Here is a 17,877-nt window from a genome sequence, read left to right as displayed (position 1 = left end):
ATCAGGCCCAACCCACCCGTGGCCATGTCCCTCAGTGCCACATACCCTTGGTTCAGAACACTTCCAGGGGTGTGATCCCACCACTGCCTGGGCAGCCTGTGCCAGTACCTCACCAGTCTGGCACTTGAGCAAGCAGCACATTCAGACAGGACAGCAGAACAAAAGGTGCTTTTGGCTGCCTGGGAGGAAAGCCCCAGCTGGGACGTGCATTTGTGGCAGGAGTAGCTGGAGGTGCGGGCTGCAGTCTGCAGCAGTTGTAAGAATAACAGACCACAGATTCCTCCAACCACTGCTCTCTTCCTACCATGCGTAACCCTACAAACCATATGGGTTTACAGAAGGTAAAGGGGCCCAGTTCTCATTAGGGATCACAGCACTGTCACCAAACTCACCCTGACTTCTGAGGCAGCACTGCAGGCTGCCTGGGAACATCTCTTGCAACACACTGACCCCAAGGAGTTATTTGTTCTGAACCTTGAGCTCAGAAGGCTCCTGGATGCTGAGCCAGCTCCCAGCTTTGGCAGCTGAAGGCACAAATCAGCGCCATTAAGCATTCATAATGTGGTGACATTTCCTGATTGAAGTCTCTCACTGCGAGCTTTCGGAACTGCCCAGTGCAGCAGTGGGAGCACAGCCAAACCCCATCAGCTGGGTATTCATCTGCTGCTGGAGGATTGCACTGAAAGGTTTTAATGAATCATTTGACCCTGTTATTAGGGACAGCAATAAACCAGAACACTTGGATTATTTGGACTGTCTTTGTGAACACTGGGGAGAATTTTTAAAACCTTGTACATGTGCTAAAAGCAACAAGAGGAACGGTTTCACCCCATTATGCCCCAGGCACACACAGAGGATGCAGGGCTGTACACACAGTGCTGCAGAGCACTCACACTGTCAGGGCTGAGGATGGTGGTTTGCTGTAAGGTCAAACCAGTTTTTCCCCACAGGCTGAATGGTCCCCTGGGTGCTGCCTGGGCTTCATGGCTCCCATGGAGCACCTGCAGGCTGACAGAGCTTCCCAGAGGGAGAACCAAGGCTCATACAGCGAGACCTGTGGCACTCCAGGATTGTTTCAGTGGCTTTAGATTTCTTTACATATATCCAACCACCTCATAACCTGGACATCACACCTTGTACCAGGGATATGCTGTGCAAATCTGGGGGAGCAACTGCAGCACAGCTGCAGACCTGACAGTCTCCTTCCTCCTGTTACTCTGCCTTGGTCCTTCCCACCTACGCAGCCAACAGCTCCTTCCACAGACCATCTTCTGAGCTGTGCATCACGTGAGCTTTGATACGCTCACTCCTCGCAGCACTCACGCAGCCTTTCCCACTCAGAACCCACTGCTGCACCAGGAGTTGCCTGGATCAGATTGGGGCTGCGGGAGCGGCTGTGGGGCCCGCAGTGCTGACACCAGGTGCTGTGGGCACCTGCAGGCAGGGAACAGCCACTGGGCCGCACTGTGCTCCCCTGTGTGCACTGTCTGCTGGGCCTCCCGGCTGTGTCACAGGATTCCACATCAGACAGAAGCTCTGTAGAACACTGTGTCCAAGCTGTGCTGTTAGTAGGTAAAGCAGTGCCTAAATGGGAGCTTTTTACTACAAAGATACTAAGTCACATCCCAGCCGGAAAGATTTTTACTTAAGTTGAATCGCAGCTGGTTTTAGAGCAACTTGGATAATGTAAGCTCATTAAATGTCTTTTAAAGCCCCAGCTGCATCACTTTCCAAAGTTAAAACATTTTCACTATTCCTGCTCTTTATGAACTTTGAATGAAACTACCTGAGCAGCTCCGATACGGCCTTTGTGCCACACGAGGGGAGCGCTCACATCCTCAGGTTCTCTGCTCTTTCTGCTCTAGCGGTGCTGCTTTCTGCCCCGTAGCTGCCGGCTGTCCAGCCGCGCTCAGCACCGCCCACGGCGCTCAGCCGCTCTGCTGGCACTCCAGACCCTACGACTCAGCCCCGGCTCAGCACAGCTCCACGTGCAGCACGCAGCTGCCCGGTGCTGAGCAGAGCAGCTCGCACGGTCACAGCAGGCTGGAGGAACGCAGGGCTGTGCAGTGCTGGAAATGGGGCTGAGCAGAAGCGATAGTGTGATTCTGTCATCTTCTTCAGAATTTGCGGTGGGTAAGAAATCACACCCCGCTCACGTGCAAGGTGGAGTTTAACTCAGTATTTTCACTCTGAGATTTGTGTTGAATTAAAAACAAAACAAAGCAAATCCCACGGGTGGAAATGACGAGTCCTCGACAGAAACACACCGACTTTTCCTACCATCATTCCGTTCACGGCGTTAATGACGCCGGATCCGGGCAGTCCCGGCTGTCAGCAGGAGGACCGCCGCCACCAGCCGCCGCGCTCCCGGAGCTTCCCGTCCCGAAGCGGAGAACCGCGCGCCGTCCCGCCCCGACCTGCGGCATCTCCCCGCTCCCCTCGGCAGTACCCGCAGCGCCGCGGCTCCCGCTGCCCGCGGTGCAGTGCAGCCTCCCGGCCGCTCCGGGGCGCCACAGCAGCGCGGCGCGGTGACAGGAGGCGGAGCGGCGCAGCGCCGTTGTGTGTGTGTGTGTGTGTGTGTGTGTGTGTGTGTGTGTGTGTGTGTGTCCGAGGAACGCTCCGAAAGTAACGCCTCCCGTTTCGTTCTGTTGCCCTGCGCCGTCGGTAGGCGGATGACGGAGCAATGGGAGCAGAATTGAACCTTCCCACCGATATCCCGTTACATTTTGTTGCCGTGCGACAGACGGCAGCAGAGGGGCTGTCTGACACAATGGCGGCTGACATGGAAGTGCACATGGAGCAAAGATGCGGCACTGAATTCCTCCGTGCAGAGAAAAAGGCACCTACTGACACTGTGAACGCTGATGGAGAGGAGCTGTTTCCGTCTAGAGGCTGCTCTGCTTATATGCAGCACTGGAGAGATCTGCATTCATCCTATTGGTCCCTGTCCCTAATGGGAAACGCAGCCATAGGGCCGCAATTAAAATAAAACCAGCCCAGTCAAAAGAGGGTCACGGAATCACAGCATCATTAAAGCTGGGGAAGCCCAGCCCATCCCTCCATGCTGCCGGCCGTGTCCCTCAGTGCCGCATTTCCACGGCTCCTAAACACCCTGGGGACGCCGACCCCCCCTTCCCCGTGCAGCACGTGCTGCTCACAGCAGGTACCGCTGCTCCCCGCCCAGCTCGGCCCGGCCCCGCTCAGTGCCCGACGTGCTGCGCTTGCCGGGGCGGGCAGCTCTGCGGCAGGGGGAGCACAGCAGCAGCCATCCATCTCCAGCCCCAAACAGTCATTGTCAATAACCCCACCATAAATGTCAACCCCTGACACGGTGTCAATAGCTTATTGTGTGAGCATAATGCGCCGCCTTGGAAAAGGCCAGTGCAAAGACCGGTTTGCTAGCCAGCATTGTGCAGTGACAATTACAGGGTTTTTTCCTATCTAGGGTCAATCATTTGATGGATGGAAGCTGCCGTATTTAGGTGAGATTATTATAGCGGTGCTGAATGGCAGCATGGGGAGCTGCTCAGTGCAGCGCTGTGCACACAGCCCTGGGCCCCTGGGGAGGCAGTGACCTCCGGGGGAAGCAGGAACCAGCCTGGAGAAAGAGGGAGGAAAATATCTGCTGCTCCCTGCAAATCCATGTGAATGGAGGACTCAGCAAATAGCCCTTAATAGATATTTTGTGCTTTTGATGATTTAACCAATTTTTGACCCAGAAGGGGAGGAGAATCAACACGGCCTGGGACCCTGCAGCAGTCAGTGAAGGGGAAGAGTATGAGAAATGTGATGAAGTCATTACAGAAATTACACACTCGGCATCAGTGTCTGCACGGGGCTTAAATCCATGCAGGAGTGCACTGAGCTCCTCAGGCAGCCTGCACAATGACAGTGCCAACACTGCTGCTGAAGTTACGTACCAACATGCTACTTTATCTTTAAATACATTCTGTAGTATCTGTGTATGAAAATAGAAGTTTCTGAAGGGCTCAAATTGGATCAATTTGACTGAAGTTTTGAAAAAGGATTTTATTTAGATTTATGATAACACCTGCATGGTTCAGAAAAATACAGTGTTCCCTTTCTGTCTACATGTACTTGTGCTTGTACTGAACATTTGTATACCCATAACATGCAGCTACATGAAAAGAGAGTGATGGCAAAAGTGGGTTTGAAGGAACAACAGCTCTAAAAAGCATCCTTCGTTCTTATGGTAGGATTGCATTGTGATACACTATAAAATGAAATCTCAGTGACATAAAACACTGTAAGAAGAGATTTTCCTTTTAAAATCAGACACTGGACCGCTAAAGAACTCAAAGTTTGCCTCTTTCTTAAAGCAGTCATTGTCTGGGGCTGCTCTGACAAGGGCCAAAGCTCTCCAACCACCACAATCCAGTTCAGGCCATCAGCACATACATTATTCAGCATTCTAAAATCTAAAAATCAATGTTTTACACTGTGCAGCACAGCTTAATCTAACAACCCAAAGCCAATCTGTGAGCAATTTTACATGAGGTTTCCCCACAAAACCTCAAGAACCAACATTACATTACTGGCAGCACACAGTGATGCTCAGTGCTGACTGCATCCTACCTCTCTTCCCCCTTGCAGTGTAATTAATAAGAAACTCTGCACAAAATGCTAACATGAGTCTTTTGAAATGTCCGTACTCTCTGTAGTATTAATTCTCACTGTTGTTTCTCAGTCTCAGTGTCATGAACCACAAGGAAAAGCAACATACCCTGCCTGCAGCCTCCAACCTACCCCGTGCACTGTGAGCCACAGGGCTGCAATCAACACAGACAGCAACTAGATATAAATAAACAGATAATAACAGATAGTTAATTCATCTGTATTCCCTCCCATACCAAGCAGACAATCAGGGCTTAAATAATTGATACTCTGCTTATGATGCACCTTTTATCCCGAGATCTCCAGGCAATTTGCAGCGTGTATGGATAGATTTTTATATTGCTGGAGAAAACAGAATAGAGAAAGATTAACTGATTGACCAAGGTCATGCTGCGTGAACGTATTCTTTCTGCTTACCGCTTAACTGCAGAGCTGCTGTGACCTTGTAAAGCTAAAGGAAGGCTGCATTTTGTGAAGATAATCTCCCTTAAAGTGAACCATATGTTTGTGATTAGCCTTCCAAAAAATTGCTGGTTGTGTGAGCGTTCACCATCTTCTCTGGGATGTCAGAGCTGCAATTTTCTGCAGAGCCTGGAGAAGCAGATGCAAACCCCATCCCGCTATTCCAGGGAATAGTGGTACAGCATCTCCAGACACTCCTGCAAAATCCAGCCTGGTCATCCATGGCAGCTTCCCAATTATAACAAACAGAGTGATCAGGTGAGATTGTAGGAGATCTGTTCCCATGGAACATTTGATCCAGGGCAATGAAGATGTCACCACAGTGCCACAGACCAATTATTTTAGCAATGGACACTGGTCCATGTGGGGGAAACCCTTTGGGATGTAGCAAGGCTCCTGGCCGAGTGTGTCAGTTAAAGGTGAAATGGACTGGCAGGTTCAAAAAGAAGCCTCTGGCCACAGAGGTGTGGGGTGCTGAGGCTCCAGCACCCAGGAGGGATGGGGGCAGCAGCTGGGGCACAGCTGTGCCCCTTCATGGTGCTCTCACCAGCTCATGCCTCACAGCCGGTCCCTGAAGGCCTGCAGGTAGGGCTGGCATCCCCTGAAGCAGGCGGGCCCAACTGCTTTGCAGTGGATCTCCAAGCAGGAAGATGCTGTAGCATTTCACTGTCATTTGTTGCTGCCCTAAAGTGATTCTGAATAGCCGTGCCAGATTCAAATGCCAATCAGATGGGTGAGAGCAATGGGCTGCAGAAAAGAAGCCACTTGGCTTGGCAGGGATAGAAAAAAATCTTCCTTGGCTGCACAGCTCCCCCAGAAATGAGTCAGTAGGCCTGACGGAACAGAAAACACAAGTTGCCATAGAAACTCACATGCCTTCCACCAGGAGGAGAAAAAAAAAATGTAGGCCAATATTTCTGCTTAGCTGGCTCCTGCTCCTGCTCTGTTGCTCGGCCTGTCTGGGCTGCAGTACACCTCGTTTTGCTTTGCCCCCTGCTGAGCAATGCCCTTGTCCCCACTGCTGTGGAAAGCAGCCACCTGGTGAGAGAATGTGCACATGCGTAAGCACACTAATGTGCATACGGACACAAAAACATGCACTTGCACACACAGACACGGCTCTGAGGCTGCTCAGGGCTGGTGCTGGATTACTGTGAATCTGGAGCCCACAGAACTGAGGCGTGCGGGTCCCTGTGCTATGGTCACACTGTGAGCGTGCAAACAACTGACAGATGGTGACAAGTGACATTTTGGTTGGATTATTGCAGATGCCTTTCATTTAAATAAACACCTCTCCTGCATTCTGTAGTTTTCTCATCTGCAAACCAAGGGGTGGATACATGAAGCCTTCTGCCACTCTGCAAGCATTGCACCAAAGGGGCAGGCACAGAGCTGCAGCCCAAGCCTTGCACTGCCCGCTGGGGAGCCCAAGGCTCATGGTGAGCAGCTGCCTCCCCGCTGCCATCACCTGCAGAACAGCGTCCTAGCAAGTGGCTCTTGTGCACCACAGTGGGAACACTGCTGGACTGTCCTTTGGTTCATTCTGCCCCCAAGGTGCTTGCTAGCATTACTCTGTACTTTTCACTTCACATACAGGCAACTTGCTTTACTTCTCTTGCAGATTAAATAAAAGACAAATGATCTGCTAACTATTCAGTGCACTTTAACTGCCCTACAAATAAAAACAACAATGAAAATAAAAACAAATCATTGAAGAGAAGGAATCCACTTTCCCTTGTTTTCACCTGTAATCTTTTGTGACTCTTCTAAGGAAAAACAAAACCCACATGAAACATTCAAGCTTTTGCCTTTGTGTCCAGACAGGGCAGGGACCAGCAGGACCCATTGCCCAGCCACCAGCAGCACAGAGGGCATTTTGCTGCTCTGTTTGATAGTCTCCAGCAAACACACCGTGTAGTGCCTAATTCAAAGAGCTGCACATTTGTGATGAATGGACTCTGGATGCTGACAGCTGGAGGGACAGGTGGTGGGGGTAACACCTCCCCTTCCGGGGGGGGTTGGGGAAGAGGAGAACATCTTAGTCCATAAGTGATTTATGCCATTTGGGCAGTGATGTGATTGTTGGGTTTAACATCATTTTCAGATCAGGTAAAGACAACTTAATGCAATTATCTACTGACTGAGTGAAGAAGTATCCATTAGTAATAATTCCTATAACACATTTACTTCAAGAGATTCTTACAGGAAAGGTTTTCTTTTTGTTGTAAAATAATGAATGAAAAAAGAATAAAGAACTAATAGAACTGTTTTACGCTTAAGAAGTGTGATCTGCAATGGCACAGAGCCATCCCACAGCAGTGATAGCTGTGTAGAGCAATGTTAGAGAGCACCCAGCTCTTTAACAGTAACTGTAATAGAATTAGCTAATGATCACTTATCTATATATATGTATGTGTGTATGTATACACACACATGAGTCTGCTTTGGGATTGGAGGAGTCAGTAAAACTTATTTTAGAGTTAAAATTCCCTGTGTAGGTTTAACAAAAGTAGAACAAAATAAAAGAGAAACTTTGCAGCATTTTCACAGGGGAAGGTAGAGTCTAATTCTGTGTCTGACTCCGTATGTGGGGCACTTCCCTCTGGGAAGGAACGAGTACAATAACATGAAGTTAAAAGCCAAAAAGTCCTCAATTCAATACAAGGCAGGAACTTCAGAATCCATTAAAACTCAGCAATAGTTTATGGAGCAGTGTTCTGCGAAAGTATAAAGTGCAGAACTGTTCACTGTTTGCTCCAGCGCTGAAAACTACTGGAGAAATGTGGTCTCCATGATATCATCACCCAGCTGAGCTGGGTGCCATTGTTGAGGGCACAGAACCAGGAGTGAGCAGTAGTGCCAACACTGGGTGCCATGCTGACGTAGATCACAATTATTCCATTGCTTCCCAGCATTTTCCAAGGAAAAAAAAACCCAAGAGTCACTGAAAAGATGTGTTTCACTGAGCTCAAGGTAAGAAGTGAGAGCCCCCCTCTACCTCAGGCTGATGAGTTTTCTTCTTACCAAAATAACTGGTCAAGTCTAAGTAAGAAGCTTACCAAGAATGTTTTTACATTAGACATGTAACAGCAAATGTACAAAATAAGCCACTAATCAAGCTCTCACATCAGGTTTGTGTTTACATGGAAAACAAAAGAACAGAGAAGAATCACGGAAGATATTTTCTGTTCAAGGTAAGTAACAGGCAACCAACCTTCCAGAATACTGATTTAAATGTTACTGTTTACGCTGAATTTCCAGGAGTTACCTCATACAGAGAGTTTTATGTGTTGAAAGGAAAAGAGATAATTGGTAAGTAATCAAAGACTTCTGCCTGGCAATTTACAGTCAGTTTGGGGCAGGCTTCCTGTGGAGAGGAAAACCAGATATCAGTAGGATGCTAAATGATAAAAAGCCCCTATGGAAGCAGATCTACATCCAGTCACATCTTCTGAAAGAAATGCAGCATGACATAAACCTACCCTCCTAGGGAGGAGTCCTGGTGTCAGGAATGTGAATCCTTTGTGGCTGCTGCAGAGCAGTGGGGAAGGTTTTTCTCTCCATGCCATCGCTGGCAGCCAGCCATGGTGCTGCTTTAGGCATTTGTGTCTAAAATCTCCACATGCAGCAGGGGATCGAGAATGGTGAGAATGGCATGAATAAAACTGTGCACACAGAAATGCTGAGTGCGCATCACCAGCAGTGCTGGCACAGGGCACTGTGCTGCTGGGGACATGCGGGTCTGATGGAGGCAAATTGATCAGAAATAGCGTTTTCTTAGGAACAACTTTTAACTCAATTTTTCTTTCAAGTGAGTTCTGACTCACAGAGATGGATCTTCTCACAGCCACGTGCCTCTCTAGAAGGCTCCATGCCAATGCCACACAACCCAGGAGCTCAGAGTTGGAGCTGTGCATCCTCTCTGTGCAGCCACACAAAGTGCCATGTGATGAAGGTCTCAAGAAAGACAATCTCTAAACATCTTTATAATGTTAAGAATTAAAAATACATGTCTCGTAGCAATGGAATACATGCTGTGCTGGTGATTTCAACTGTTTGTAATAACCCCAGATCAACTTTTTTCTCTCACCTTCTCCAGATTTGAAAGCTCAATTAATTTTGCGCTGTAGCTCAGTCTACCACTTCAGCCACATGTGGCAGAATGACAATTCATGCAAGACGATGGCTAATTTTTGATATCTTCTGCTACCTAATGACAGGTGTGCTGTCCTAAATAATTAGCTTTCAAAAAGGGATCCCCTTAACCCTTCTCCAGAACTGGTTAGTGATCTCAGTTTTACCCCATTAAGCTCCTGACAGCTCAATGTATTCACATCTGTTACCGTTTGGTAGTTTGATTCTGAAAATACAAATTGCTTCAAGAATAGGCACTTCTTTCAGGCTCATGATGCAGATCAAAATCCATCTGTTTACTAATCAAAAGCCATATTTTAACCACAGTAGAATAGTGGCATCAGTAGTAACTTAAGACTTTCTCTCTGCCCTAAATGTGATAGGGAGTACTCTTAATTTAAGATACACTTATTTGCATTATATATCTTAAATGCAAGTAATCTGCTATTCAGGCAACTGTACTCAGGAATTAATCAATCTGTTTGCATTGCACTGAGTCCTCAGACAACTTTTACATTTTTACATACAGGCTCAAGCTGGAGGCCTGTTACTTTTTTTTTTTTTTCCCCTTCAATTCCAGGTAAAGCTTTGGCCTTTATCATCCCATGTTATGGACTTGCTACAGCAGCTCTGAGAGAGCCAGGCAGGTTTATATATCTAGTCAAGGTGGAGATCCTTATATTTATTTTCCAAAATGCAAATCTGAAAGCAGGAGTTCCATTGCACCGTGTGACAAATGAGGCTGTGTGTCAGCCTCCAGCTGCACAAGGCATTTGGTTTTAAAGGAGTGACTGAGATTGTAAAATTATGCCATATAATTTGCTGTGCTATTAACTGTGATTCCTACAGCAAGGCCAAGGAATGGCAAATGTCAGGTCATCAGAGGCTATTATAGGATAATCACCTCTCCAAATGAGAAAATCTGTAGACATTAAGGAGCATAATTCCCCATGGAATCCACTCTTCTAGGTGGGCTGCTGCCTCACAGCACCTCACTACAACAAGAGGTAAAAGCTGGCCGAGGAAAAACTTACCAAAAGGCAACAGGAAAGGAGTAGTTCTAAATTAAAAGAAAGCTAAAACAGGCAGAAGTTCAGAAGACAAAATCTTAGGTGATTTTTGGAAACACAGGACAAACAGAAGAAAGATCTCCACTAAGGTTTCTGCTATCTGGATGCTTACTATTTCAACTTGCCAGTGTTGTCTACTGCTAGCTTTTCACAGAAAACAGTGAAGCAGAGGGTGCAGAGTTTTGAAATATTATGATCATATTCATTACCTATTATGAAAGGTTTAAAAAGTAAGGACTACTGATAGTGCCTAAGCAAGCAGACTGTGTAGGTCTCCCTGCCAAGAGCAGTATCTGACACGTGGTTTGCATCTGGAGTATACAATGAGGGGCCATGAGCCAGCCAGACAACACTTCTCTGCAGATTCAGCAAGCCAAGAACATGTGGGACATGAGGTTTAGACTGGATACAGCAGTTTAGAGTGTCTGCTGGGAGAAAACTAATCCAGGATTACAGCATATTGTTCAAATGGCATGTGGTAGAGAGCAACAGAACACACTTGTGGCAGGTGTTTTCAGAACAAATTATTCTTTACATACATCCTAACTGAAAATGTTAAATGGAAGCAACTGTGTGGTGGACAATGGAAGAGAACACTGGAAGTTCAGAAACAAAGTGCAATGTCACATAAGACAGCTGACTTCAAAAACTGAGAAATGTGAACTCTTTATAAAAGATATCAAATACTGAGAATGGAATTTGAATGAATTTGCTATAAGGTTGAAGCAAACTATGCCTTCATAGTTTTCAACTATGAAAACCCTTCATAGGGTTTTCAAGTCACCACCATGTAATTATTATCCTCTTAAGCACAGCATAAATATTTAAATGTATATTAGGGTGACTTGTCTTGTTTTGTATTCATTGACTCCGTGTTAGAATCAAACCCTGTTCTTTTTGAGATTATTTATAAATGGGTGACTAATACTAAGCAGCTAAAGTCAATGCTGAAGGTACCTGTATATGAATTACAATACATTTGCAGTTAAGGGTACATAAGGATATAAAAATACTGTTAAAAAAAACTAGTTCAATAATTGTCTTAAGTACAGGTCCAAAGTCTGAAAATACTGATCGCTGACTGGGGACGTCCCGGTGGATTGGAGGCTGGTGAATGTGACGCCCATCTTCAAAAAGGGTTGGAAAGATGATCCTGGCAGCTACAGGCCGATCAGTCTCACCTCAGTATCCGGGAAGTTTATGGAACAGATAATCTCGGGAACCATCATGGACCAACTGAAGGTCAGCCAGGGGATCAGGCCTAGTCAGCATGGGTTTGTGAATGGTAGATCCTGTCTGACAAACCTGATTTCATTCTATGACAAGGTGACCCACTTGATAGATGAGGGTAAGGCTGTCTATGTGGTCTACCTGGACTTCAGTAAGGCCTTTGACACTGTCCACCATAACATTCTGGTAGAGAAGCTGTCTGCGTGTGGTCTGGGGGGGCGCACGCTCCACTGGGTGAAGCGCTGGCTGGATGGCCGGGCCCAGAGAGTTGTGGTCAATGGAGTGGAATCCAGTTGGCAGACAGTCATGAGCGGCATCCCCCAGGGTTCAGTGCTGGGACTGCTTCTGTTTAACATCTTCATTGATGATCTTGATGAGGGGATTGAGTGCACTCTTAATATGTTTGCAGACAACACCATGTTGGGAGGGAATATTGATCTGCCTGAGGGGAGAAGGGCACTACAGAGGGACCTGGATAGACTGGATCGATGGTCCAAGGTTAATGGCATGAGTTTCAATAGGGCCAAGTGTTGGGTCCTGCATTTTGGTCACAACAACCCCAGGCAATCCTACAGGCTTGGGGAGGTGTGGCTAGAAAGCTGCCTGACAGAAAGGGACCTTGGTGTGCTGATGGACAGTGGGCTGAATATGAGCCAGCAGTGTGCCCAGGTGGCCAAGAAGGCCAATGGCATCCTGGCTTGTTTCAGGAATGGTGTGGTGAGCAGGACTAGGGAAGTCATCCTGCCCCTGTACTCGGCATTGGCGAGGCCTCACCTCAAGTACTGTGTTCAGTTTTGGGCACTTCAGTACAAAAAAGACATAGAGGTACTGGAGCAGGTCCAGAGAAGGGCAATGGGGCTCGAGAAGGGCTTGGAAAATCAACCCTATGAGGAGAGGTTGAGGAAGCTGGGGCTGTTTAGTCTGGGGGAAAAGGAGGCTGAGGGGAGACGTTATTGTTCTCTTCCAGTATCTGAAGGGTGCTTACAGAGAGAGCGGAGCAAGTCTCTTCTCATTGGTGACAAGTGACAGGATGAGGGGAAATGGCCTCAAGTTGTGCCAAGGTAAGTTTAGGTTGTATGTTAGGAAACACTTCTTTACAGAAAGGGTAGTTAAGCACTGGAATAGGCTCCCCAAGGAGGTGGTTGAGTCACCGTCCCTGGATGTGTTTAAGAGCTGTTTGGATGTGGTGCTCAGAGATAGGATTTAGCAGAGGGTTGTTAAGAGTTAGGGTACTATGGTTAGGCTGTGGTTGGACTTGATGATCTTTGAGGTCTTTTCCAATCTGGGTATCTATATCTGCTGGAGCTATTTTCTCTATATATCATGGACCTGCTAACTGTGGCACTGGATGGATCTCCTCTGAGGTCTGAACAGAGCTCTGCAGGTGCAATGCATTGCAGCACAGAAACCGTCAGTAAATTATGGACCCTATGGAAAATTCACAAAGTTTTGAAACTAATTATAGATTTTACCCATTCTTTTCCATGATGTATGGTAAATCTGCAAGACCCTATAGTTTATTCCTCCCCAAAAAGAAAAGCCTAAGGGACTTTCTAGGATAGTTAACCTATGACCACTACATTAAGGCTTCAAAACAAATGCAACTCATTTGCTCAGAGATGACAGATTAATAAATTGTTCCACCTCATTAATGTAATACCTTGTGGCAAAGCTTAGAGGAAGTCTAGCAAATGACATAGGCCAAAGGTCAGCGCTCCTTTTCCAAACACAAGGTTATAAGCACACACAAACACAAATGATCCAGTGGATTTACAAAAGGACAATAGGAATACCAGTTTGGGCTTAAGCAGTACTTGTCAGGGTAAAAAATGCAAAGCAACCTGTAAAGGCATAAGGAATGAAACTGAAATTGATGCAGCTATGCTGGAGACTTCTCTGAACACCATCCTTGGCCGTGCAGGTGCTGCCAGCTTCACTACATGCTGGGGCAACTTGGAGACCTGCAGTGCCTGTGAGCAAATCCTGCCTGCTGCTGGAGGGCACACAGCTGGGATGCTCTAGGGCTGCCAGCAACCAGGAGGGGCATCACTTCCTGACTCCCTTCTCTAGACTGGAGCATCAATATAAAATAACAGAGAGAATGAGAAGTAGCTTAGATACAGTCTTGCAATTCCAAAGCCATGAATCAGGATTTTTTGTAATTTTTTTTTTTTTAACTGCTTCTACACCTGTGGAAATAGGTGAATATTGGCTAAACTGTGGACAATTTTGAAATGATTATAAAGACTGAGTGCAACAATGTGAATAGCATCACTAGGGACCCAGGGAGCACACACTCACGCCAGTACAATGCATGGAACTCTACACGGTAATTGTTTCCAGATTCACAACTAGAAACTATCTGAACTGTCAAGTTAAGAATCTCTGGTGTGCCAGGCCCAACAAGCAGCATGAAATTACCTGATATCAGCCACAAGTAGTGAGTGAGGAATTCCCCTTGTGAAGGAAAGCTGTGTTGGAGCAGTAGGGCAGAGGCACAGGATGCTCAGATGGGTATAAAGAAAATGGGAGCTTGAAAGAGAGCTCGTCTACATAAATGAAATACCAAACAGCCACTGTCAGGGCATAAACCAAAGATGTTCTTCTTCAGCTTTAACACACACATCTGTAAACTGAGAGCTACAAAGCTGAGACGGCTTTCTAATGACCTTGCTTGTGAAGTCCAAACAGAGCTCACTTCAGACACAGAGAAACCACTCCTTACCTTTAGGCTCCTTTGTTTGCTGATTAATGCTGTGAGGGTGACTGCAGCAACCCATTATAAAGTTATGCTCTATTTTGCTACTAAAAAACATATGAAGTAGATTTAAAAAAAAAAAAAAAAAGTTTCTGTAAACAAAGATGTTGTGCAGAAACAAATGTTGTGTTCTGTTTGGCAGTAAATAAACTGTGGCAATTTTAGATTTTGCTATTTGTACCTTTTTCAAATAAAATACTGAACATCTGAAGCAGGAGAAACTGCTGTAGTAGAAAGAAAATTATAACAACCTCACTGATGCTAGAGATGAATTCTTACTGCTACTTGCGCTGAAAAATGACTTGTATTTGACTACTCTTTTTTCCGACAGGCTCTAACTCTTCCTCTGAAAGGGAATGTTATTTTTGCCGTTCAATTACATCTTAACCATTCGAACAGACTGAGCTCTACAGAAATATATGGACTCTCCTTTCAGATTCCCTTACTCAGCTTTTACTTCATAAAGAGTTGTGTTCCAAGGTCAGAACTGATTAATCTTGACCTGTGAACCACCAATGTGTAAAGTCTTAATATCAATGTATTACCCTACATGGCAAAGTGAAAGTACTCTGTATCCATGACAAATAATGAACTGAATTTTTCTGACTTTACTCTTCAGTTGCTAATTAAGCACTTAACTACAAGCTGTTAACTCTTTCGTGCTCTCTGGATAAATTATATGTCTATAAATAGAGTGAAATCATTGAAGTATATGCTATGGACATACCCCTTCCCCAGGTACTTTACAAGAGACTTGCTAAGCCGGGGATGCTCATGGTGGAGTTTCTGCAGGCACGTTTCAGCCTTGGGAAGAGTTCTTCATTTACAAACACATGTTTATGGCTTCCAATACTATTCTGGCAATGGTTTTGTACTGCTGCTACTATGAAAAAAAATCTTTCTATTCCTGGTAATCTATTTTAGAAATTAAAGCATGAGACAGAGGCAAGTGAAATTGTTATTTTAGAGGAAATTTGTTTGCTAAATGAATAGCCATCATGAATTAATATATACAGCTAAAATAATAATAATAATAATTAAAAAAGGAGTTTGAGGGGAAAAATCTAATCTGAACTGACCTAGCACTTCAACTAGTGGCTGGGGTTTGACCTCGATGGTCCACCTCGGGTTGTACATCTTGATGGCTCCAACCCAAGCCATTCTACAATTCTATGATACTGGGGGGGGGGGGGGGGGGGAACTATTCCCTTCTTTTATGTTCATTAATAGGTACTTCTGAAACATGCACCTCATGCATCCTTCTCTCACCTAGTTTCAACTCACTAGAGCAGTGCAAGCCCGCGCTGCTGAGGTGCTCATGCCTGGCAGGTGCAAGCAGTGCCTGCAGCCAGCTGGGTGCTAATGGAACATGAGGACACACCACACACACTGTAGGTGCCTTTGGTGCTGCCTCCCCACCTGGGATTCCACAACATAGTGGCAGCAATGCGGAATTGCTGCAGTGATCCAAGGGCAGCAGGGGCTCAGAGCTGGGGGTGGGTGTGGGGGGCTGTCAGAGTCCCACAGCTCCATGGGCACAATGCTTCCAGCAAGGGGAGCACCGATGTCTGTGCCAGTCCCACAGAACAGATCTCCCACTGTGCCTGCAGTTTCCTGGCAGTCTCTTGGAAGAAAAGAAGCACACCACGAAGCGTGACTTACATCGCCAGACACCACTAAGTTAACCCGGAGACACTGAAGTCAAAACAAATTTACCCCGCACTTTTTGTAATTGTAACCAGGACTTGGTACATTGGCTGCTGTGACAATGCAATTAGTTGTGCTGAACAGACACTGGGAAATCACTTCCAGAATACATCAGGGCAGCCCTGCATGGGTGTTTTCAGCAGTAGATACTGTATTTCCTGCAGATCTGAGGCTGTCCAGCGACAATACAATAAACCTATTTTTATCTTTAATCATTCATTCTGTAGTTCTGACAGGCACATTAAGCACTGCCGTCTAAAATTAGCTCTGTTCATGCTGGAAGCAGCCATTTATTCTATTGCACTCTTTTTGTGTGCTTAATATCAGACGACTTCTGGGAGACATTGCACTGTTTGTGAGAGATTTTTTGCAGTATCCTGATTGGGTCCTGGAATGCAGTACTGCTATTAAAATTATTGTCCTAAAGCCCCGTGAATGTCACATCATTAAAATCTCCTTTAACTTGCAGAAAATACCAATCAGCTCTCAAGTAACTTAACAAAACAGCACAATAAGATTTTAAGCCAGGTGTTGAATTGTGCCAAAAGCTACCCACCACCACATGTGAATATAAAGCAATTCCTCCTCTGGATACTTGTGTAATTTCACTGCCATCATCCCAGAAGAATAAGCACAAAGCTGCCAAGTTTCTCCTGGTCACAGAAGCCTGGAAGGCAGCATGTGACATAGATCTGCTACAGACTTCATCTGCTCTAAATCAATGTCCCCTCTTCATTTTTGGATGCTCCATTTGATATTACTGTTATTATTCCTGTGGTTGGATTGATCAACCACTGGATGTCACTATCAGTCTAAATACATAAACCCAAATAGCATTTGTTTGTCATTAGAAAATGTTTAAGGACAGGATGAATCTGAGCACAATAAACAGCAACGATACTCAAAGATGCAAAAAGCATTTGCTCACATCTCACATTTGTTTCAAGGACGTGGTATAAGTGCCTGATTCAATATTCTTATTTGGGGTTATTCACGTACAAATCTGATAACCACTTGGATTTCACTGCCCTCCTGACAGTGAGTTCACGTCCTGTACTGTGTGATTCCATGGAGAACCAGCACACAGAATCCAGCATCCTGCAGAGCACTGCTGAGCTTCCACCGCTTGGATGCGAGGTGCTGTGCAGTGCTCAGCGCAGTGGGTGCCCCTCCCAGGGACAGCCCGAACTGAGGAGACCCAGAGCTGATTGAGTCTTCAATGTTAAATTCCATTCAGACCAATCCAATGCGTCCAAAATCACAGCTACACAAAATGCCCCGAATTCAGGAGCCATCCAGGTACAGCAGTGAACTACAAGAGGAGAAAGAGAAGCTTCTGTTTCTCTAGAAACAAGCATCAAGTATCGAAGGAAGGGAAACCAAGCTCAACTGCCGTGTGGGTTTACAAGCCAGATGACCTGGTTTCACGAAGGGTGAGGAAAGCTGCATGGGCAGTATAGTTAGTACCCTCCAGCTGGATAGAGTAAGCGTCAGATCACTGAATGAGGAGCAAGGTAATGGAGTATATGAGCCAAGGACCACAAGAGAGAAATCAAAATGGAAAATGCAGAAAAATGCACTGCTCACACCCAGGTGAAGCACGCTCAGAGCACACGCATGGAAACCCATCCCTGGTCACCAGTGAGGCAGAACATTGGTCTTGTAATATCTATACATTGAAGAGAAGAAGAAATGTATCCGAAGATATTTGAAACAATTTTCTTAAAAAGGACGAGTCATTTGTTTTACAATTATTTTGAAACAAGTGCTGTAATTCTAATACAGGTATAATCACTGCAAATGACATTAAGAGCTTGTCTACAGGCAAAGTGTATTGCTTTAATTATAATGGGGTAGCTGAAGCTGAGCAAACCCCCAACC

Source organism: Coturnix japonica, chromosome 22 (assembly GCF_054131305.1).
Source record: "Coturnix japonica strain WE chromosome 22, WE-NBRP24, whole genome shotgun sequence".
Taxonomy (NCBI): domain Eukaryota; kingdom Metazoa; phylum Chordata; class Aves; order Galliformes; family Phasianidae; genus Coturnix; species Coturnix japonica.
The sequence above is the reverse complement of the archived record's forward strand: the minus strand, read 5'-3'. Positions refer to the sequence as shown.